The 7621-nt window shown below is 36.3% G+C and overlaps 2 pseudogenes; one reads left to right on the forward strand and one right to left on the reverse strand.

Moving 5' to 3' along the window:
* Nucleotides 1-353: 353 nt before the first annotated feature.
* Nucleotides 354-928, reverse strand: LOC101561665 (annotated as a pseudogene).
* A 2689-nt stretch (nt 929-3617) lies between these two features.
* On the forward strand, nt 3618-4448 carry LOC101590470 (annotated as a pseudogene).
* The last annotated feature ends 3173 nt before the right edge of the window (nt 4449-7621 follow it).

Genomic DNA, 7621 nt, shown 5'->3' on the forward strand with positions numbered 1-7621 from the left:
TTAAGAACATGCTAAGAAAATTCCACAATTACTATCAGTACAGTGTAACATAAAAGCAGAAGGAAAAGGTAGCAAAGGAAGGGAGCAGCCTTCACTAAAGTAACTTCTTAATATTAAATCTTTTATTGAAAAAAATACTCAAAACCACCTAGGTGGACAGTCCCCAGTGACATTACAAGCAAGCTTTCTTTTTTTTTTTTTTTCTCCATAATTTTATTGAGAAACAAATAGCAATGAGACAGTTTCAAGCCAAATTGGTAGGACAGTTTCAATAATTAACACATTGTATATATTCTTCCTAGTGGTTAATTACTGTACAAGATGCGGCAAGCTTTCTTTTGTCTTATAAAAGGCTGTCTCTTTGGAGGACTAGCTTGTCTTCAGCAAAAGTGCCACAGTTAACTTGGTTCCTTATCATCCAGGCTCAAAATAAAATCAAACTCTTCATGAACCACTTGGGGTTGTCCTCTTTGCTGGATGGATCATAATAGGGATTGTTTTTCTGAAACTGTGTGTGGTCTGGGTAAGCATCCTTTATAATTTTCATAAGTCCTGTGATGCCTGGCTCTTTACAGTTGCTATGGTAGAAGGCGGCTTCATCCTCCAGCTTCATGGCTTTAAGGAAGTTCCAAGCTTGATAGTTTCGAAAACCATCCCAGCAAGCTATCTGCTCGGGCTGTGCTTTGAGGTCTTCAATGCTGAACTTCACATCAACACCTTTCTCTAGTCAGCTCTCAGGGTCTGACTTCATCAGCCAGTAGTTATTTAGATTCTTTCCACAGCTTTTTGGTTCTGAAGTCATCTGTGGACTGGAGTTCTCCTTGTGAGCTGATGTCTCATCTGAATTCTTAGTTTTAATGCATTTTACTGATAGCACCTTCTTGTCTGGGCCAGCAACCCCAGCCAACCTCTTCTGGGGTCTTGGCATGACATCTGCAGCGATAAGGGATGGACGATTCTGGAATTGACCAGGAGATACACAAAGCACGTCTATCGCACTCCAAAGCCCACGTGGTGCAAGCTTTCGCTCTCACCCACTGGCAGCTCTCCTAGTGCCAAAGCCATAAAGTAAAATTCTTAATATCAGGCCCTATTAGAAAAGTTATCTTTAAGAATATAATATAAAATTAGAGATAAGTGCAAAGTATAATAGAGGACACACCAGAAGTTGAGGAACAGGAGCTGGTGAGATGGCTCAGTGGTCTAAAGCACCTACTTAGAACAAGCTTAGCAAAGCACAGGGACCGCGGTTCAATCCCCCAGCACCACATGCCAGCCAGCCCCGCCCCCTGGTGGGCTGAGCTGGCCACACACACACACAAATAAATAAAATTAAAAAAAAAAAAAGAAGTTGAAGAACAAAAGCCACCTGTATCTCCATGACAACTAATAATATATGACAGAAATGCTGCTGAAAGGGCAGCTGTGTGAAGCCTTGGGCTGCAGTAGGCCTGCTCTGCCCTGCACCTGGGACCTTTTTAGAAATTTTGGTTCAAATAATTACATTTATATAACAGTTTCCTTAAATACCCAAAATTCCACATAAAATGTCCTTTTCAGGATCTATAGCAATAGTAATGGAGTATAAGGAATAAGAAAAAAGGATAAAACAGATGGTAGAACTGCAACCTGTAATACTCTTTGGGCAATGACCAAGGAAGGAAAAGCAGAGCAAGTATGACTCTAAGCAACATGTTTCTGCTTCTTTGTTGGCAGGAAAGGAGGTAGGCAAGAAATCAGCACGTAGCAGCTGTTAGCAAGTCAGATAAGAAAGCACTGCAGTTTCCTATGTGGTAGAACAAGAAGTTAATATAGGTGTCCATAAAGCTTTAGAAAACGAATGTGAAAAGTACAAAGTACCATTTATCTTACATAGGCATACTACATGAAGTTGTTCCCATATGAAGGACAAAAGTTATTAGCGGCTTTAGAAATTATGCAACTTAAGCAATGGTCATTAATAATTTAGAGCTTAGGGCAAACCAACAGCAAGCAGAGATGAAGAGTCAAGTGTTAAAAAAAAAGGGGGGTATTTTGCCTAAGAATTAACCTGCAACAAAACCAAACACTTTATTAAACTGAAAAAAATCAAATGAAAATAAGAGACAAGATAAAAATGTCACAGGACTGTCCTGCTACAATGCTGTATATGGTTAGATTTCTAAATTTCTGTGTAAAAATCTGTAATTGTTTATTTCTATTTTTTTTTACTATTATATTTTTATTTTTTCACATTCTGTATGGATTTAAAGTTTAGCATATCAATGACTGAAGGAAAATACCTGTTCCATGTTATGTCTAAGGCATTTGATATTCAGACAGATAGTAATGTTAAGTTCAACAGCCTATGTTTTAGGTAGTAATATCATTAAGCTTCTCTTCTGGAGGGTTAACAACTTAAGTCTGCAGACCAAAAAATTAGAGAAAAAGAAGGACTACAAGGATAGCCAACATTTTGGCTCTAGTCCTTCAAGGTCAGTAAGGACGCAGGACATAAGAGAAACTGTACTGTAATATCCTGTAACTAAGTGGTGTCCCAAATTTTCTGATCAAGGAGATTATGGGGCCACAAAGGAAAGTGATCGATGAGGCAGAGTGTGCCTAAGGAGAGTCACATGGAGAGAAAACATTCTCTCAGGCTTTCACAGAGAGCAAATTGGTCAAGCAATGGCCATGACTCACCCAATGGCCAACGTTGACAACAGATCTACAAACTGTTGTACAGGGTTTCAGGGTTTCAAATCCTGAGGGGATCTGACTGACCTTGTCAGATACAAATGTTACATTTTTTGTTATATAGGTCATGCTTTATCTTGGTCTTAATCATCCAGCAGAAAAGTATAAAAATGAGGTATAAAAAGTAAAGCCATATTAATATGCTGAGCTGTAAATGTCAACAACTTCTGACATAGCCAGTCATGCAGATAACCCACTACTACTATAGACTACTGGACTATATTGGATTACTTTTCTGAATTCATGTACCTACAATATTTGAAAGGCAATGGAATACCCATCTGACAAAAGTAAACAAAAAGGGCGATATAAATGAAGGACCATTTTGTAGTGAAAAAAAAAAAAAATATATATATATATACACACACACACACACACACAAAATAGCATATACAGCTTTCTCTTAGTTCAATGAGAAGGAAGATTTGTACTAAAAGTGTTTAGACAAGATATCATGTCTGCATCTTGTACTATGAATAACTACTAGGAAGCAACAATATGCAATGTATTAATTACTGTAACTGTCCTACTAACCTGTTTTGAAACTGTCTCATTGCTATTTCTTTCTCAATAAATATAAAAAACTGAAAAAATTCTTTGAAAATAAAACAACACTTAGCATTTATTTAACAACTTTATATTGCAAATGTAAACATGTAAAATATATTCTTTACTCAATTTCAGATTTTTTTAATAAACAAAAAATATTTATATATCCTAAAATGACAACATGAAACCTACATCTGTCTAAGAGCATGAATCTTTTTCATCTCTAAATGCCAATACTCTTCTGCCATATCGCTGGTGCCTGACCAGCCTGCTCAACCTTGCTTCTCCTCTCCTGGCAGGGGCCCAGGGGCCTCAGGCGAGAAGCAGGGACCATGTTCCGAAGCAAGCTGACAGCACTCAAGTACTACAACCCTGCCATTTTCAACTGCAAAGATGAAACAGAATTTAGAAACTTTATTGTTTGGTTTGAAGACCAGAAAATCAGACACTATAAGATTGAAGACAGAAGTAATTTAAGAAACATCCCCAGCAGTGACTGGCCCAAGTTCTTTGAAAAGTATCTCCAAGATGCTGACTGTCCTTTCAAGATTCAGGATCAATAAGAAGCAATTGACTGGCTCACTTGGTTTAGCTGTTAGACTTGAATATGGAGATAATGCTGAAAAATACAAGGACTTACGCCCTGACAATGCAAAAAATACTGACAATGCAAGTAAAAATGCAGAGCCATTGATGAATTTGTGTTTTGTTTTGTTTTTTGTGGAACGGAGGATTGAACTCAGGCCAGCACTTATTCTACTGAGCTATTTCCCTGGCCCCCTCATTGATCAATTTGGATGTAAACAATCCTGATTTTAAGACCAGGGTAATGTCTTTGGCCAACCTCCTTCAGTTTCAGCGCCATGATGATTACCTGGTGATGCTAAAGGCAATTCATATTCTGGTTCAGGAACACCTAACGCAAGATTCAGTTGCTAAAGCAAATCAAACAAAAGAGGGTTTGCCTGTTGCTTTGGACAAACATACTCTTGGTTCTAACAAGGAAGATGCAGTTCTTAATGAAGCTGCTCAAATTCTGCCATTGGTACATAGAGAAGAACTCAGAAAGCTACAAAACAAAAATTCATGAAGCCATAGTCTCTGTTCAGGCAATCACTGCTGATCCAAAGACAGACTGCAGACTGGGGAAAGTACAAAGATGAACATTTCAGGTGTCAGCGCTTTACCTGCTCAATACAGTTGGGAGCTGTACACTTCCGGCATGGATCTGGAAATCAGGTCTTGCTTTGGAGAGAGGAATCCCAGAAAACTGACCATGTTCTAGAAAGTTACCACCATGGTTACTTTTTTTCTTTAATAAAGTTTAAGAAAGTGGAGAAAAAATAAATAAATAAATTCCAATGCTAAAGATTGAGGAGATAGCTCAGTGGCGTAAGTACCTGCCCGGCAAGCACAAGGTACCGAGTTTGATCCCCAGTACTGAAAATAAGTAAGTAAATAAATAAATGCCAATGCTTATAGTAAACTTATGGTACCAAATTAAGTAAAATGCAGATAATGAAAGAAAAACAACTAAAGAGAGGACATAATAACTACAGAAAACTATTTATAATATATTTAATAATTTAAAGATAAAAGTTCGTTTATATTCCTGTCTACACACTATCAATGATTTTACTCTAAGGAAATGATTAAAAAGAAAAATAGTATGCATATAAAATATATCTCTTTTTAGATAGACCGACCAACCCTGTATAATTCACTTCAACATATTTATCAAATTAGGAAATATTTTAAAATAAAAAATAAATGAGGAACTGTTTATTAAGTATTTGAATTTGAAGGTGCAAATAAAGTACCAAATAAAAAAAGACAAGTCCCTGGTGTTATTAAGCTCACATTCCAGATGAAAACCACAGGTACTGTATAATTTCCTAATTATAATGACAGCAGTAGTTATATGGAAAGTGCTTTATCACTTTACAACATGTAAGTTTAAAAGAAGCCAAGAACTGAACTTCTTAATTTTTACATCATTTTATTAGTACATGTTTGAAATAACATAATGATTATATTCATCATGTGGGATTTATACACGTATATAACACATCTTAATTTTTTTGTCCCCTTCCTCTTTCCTCCCTTGAAACTTTCTTCCCCTCCCATTTACAAGAGCTCTGTTTCCATTATTTTCCTTCAACTCCTCCTCCTCTTCTTCCCCTTCCCATTCCCCTTCCTCTCCTTCTCTTTTTCTTTCTTAACATTTTTTATAATGTCCACAAGCTATCTCTGAATTCTTCACCATTGTACGTGCTGTTCCTGGACAACTTAATAACTCTTCCCCAGGGAAAAGGTAACAACACTTTTATTACTCATAATACCATGATCTTAGGACATGTTAGCATTGACACAATGGTTAGTACAAATCTTGCCACAACCCATGCCACTCTCAATTTTATATAATCAGTCTGATTCACATATTCAGGTTAACTACCTCATTTATACAACCATCTGAATTTGAAATCTATAGTACAAATTATAAATCTATATAGTACAGACAGCAACCTAATAAGGTTATACCCAGCCCTATTCTCTAAAACTTAAAATTTTAAGTCACTTATCCAGTGCTGATTAGACATGGTACTAATGATGCTGTAATCTTCCATTGTATGCATCTGCATACAAGCTTTTAGTAACTCTCAAAAGTTCATACTGTGCTTTCACTGACAATCCCAAGTTTTAAATAGAGAATTCAGCAATATGTGATTAATAATTTGTTTTCTGGTCATATTAAACTTCTTGTGGCATAGAATTTCATAGCACAGCAGTAGAAACATATATCTTGCAACCATGTCCCACCTTGATCACTTCAAATATAAGATGTATCCTGTGTCTCACACACTGCCACAAGGACAAAAACAAAAGGGAAGGAATGAAAAAAGCTCACTATAAGAGCCTGCATGCCAAGTGCTAGGACTGGGGTTCAATCCCCAGTACCGCATGCTGTGCCAGCCCTGCGCCGAGCTGGCCAGTGAAACAGGGCATGGTGGTGCACCCCTGTAATCACAGGGCTAGGGAGACTGAAACAGGAGGATCACTACGAGTCTGAGCTCTGTAGTGAGACCCTGTACCAAATAAATAAATAAATAAATAAATAAATAAATAAATAAATTCATACTGATATTCAATGGACCCAGAAGAGCCTAAGTAACACTGAAAAAGTTATAAGATTTTTGACTTCACAATTTCAAAGCCTACTACAAAATTATATTAATCAAAATAAAGAAGTGGTATAAGAACAGAAACATCAATCAATAAGATCAATAAAAACTCTAGAAATAAATTTATATATCTATGATCAGTTTATTTTTTTACCAAACAAGTGCTATGATCTATAAATACTGAAAGAGTATTCTTCTCAACACAGTGTTTCAACACTAAATATCCACTCCCAAAAGAATACATTTGACCTCTCACCTAAAAAGGTAATCCAAAATGTAACATACAGCTAAAACTATAAAATTTGCATAAGAAAACATGAGCAAGGGACTGGGGAGATGGTTCAGTGGAATAAGTGCTTCCCTGGCAAGTGCAAGAGCCTAAGATCAATCCCCAGTTCCACCAAAAAAAAAAAAAAAAGAAACAGCATACATTTTTCTGACTTTATAACATACAAAGGTTTTCCATATGACACAGAAGTACAAGTAACCAAACAGCACCTATTAAAGTTAAAAAGTTCAAGGGAAGATGGAGTCCTCCTGTAATCCTAGGAGGCTGAGGCAGGAGGGTAACAAGTTAGACATAAATCAAGACAATTTGGGGAGACTCTGTCACAAAATAAAACACAGAAAAGGGCTAGGTTCAATCTCCAGTACCAAAAAAGAGAACAAACAAATAAATACCTTTTCTACAACAAAGGATAGTCAATGCAACTCACTAATGAAGAGGAAAAATTTTCTTTTTTCTTTTTTTTTTTTCTGGCAGAACTGGGTGGGGATTGAACTCAGACCCTTTAATTTTCAAATCAAGTATTTGATAAATAAATTTTATATACCCAATACATATAGAACTCCTACAATTCAACAATAAAGACATAAATAAGTCATTGAAAAATGGAGAAACTAGTTTGGCTTTTTCCAAAAGAATATATACAAATGCCAATAAGCACAAGAAAATAGCTGCTAGAGAAACGTAAATCACAATCAAAGTGATGTTCCACCTCATACCCACTAAAGTATTTAAAGAAGAGGGTTGTGTTCACAAGACTGTACAGAAACTAGAACTCCTACTTGTCAGTGGAAATTTAAAATTGTGCAGCCACATTGGAAAATAGTTACAGTTTCCTCAAAGCACAGGAATATAACACATAGCAATT

This window comes from Octodon degus, unplaced genomic scaffold, assembly GCF_000260255.1.
Source record: "Octodon degus isolate 3935 unplaced genomic scaffold, OctDeg1.0 scaffold00054, whole genome shotgun sequence".
Taxonomy (NCBI): domain Eukaryota; kingdom Metazoa; phylum Chordata; class Mammalia; order Rodentia; family Octodontidae; genus Octodon; species Octodon degus.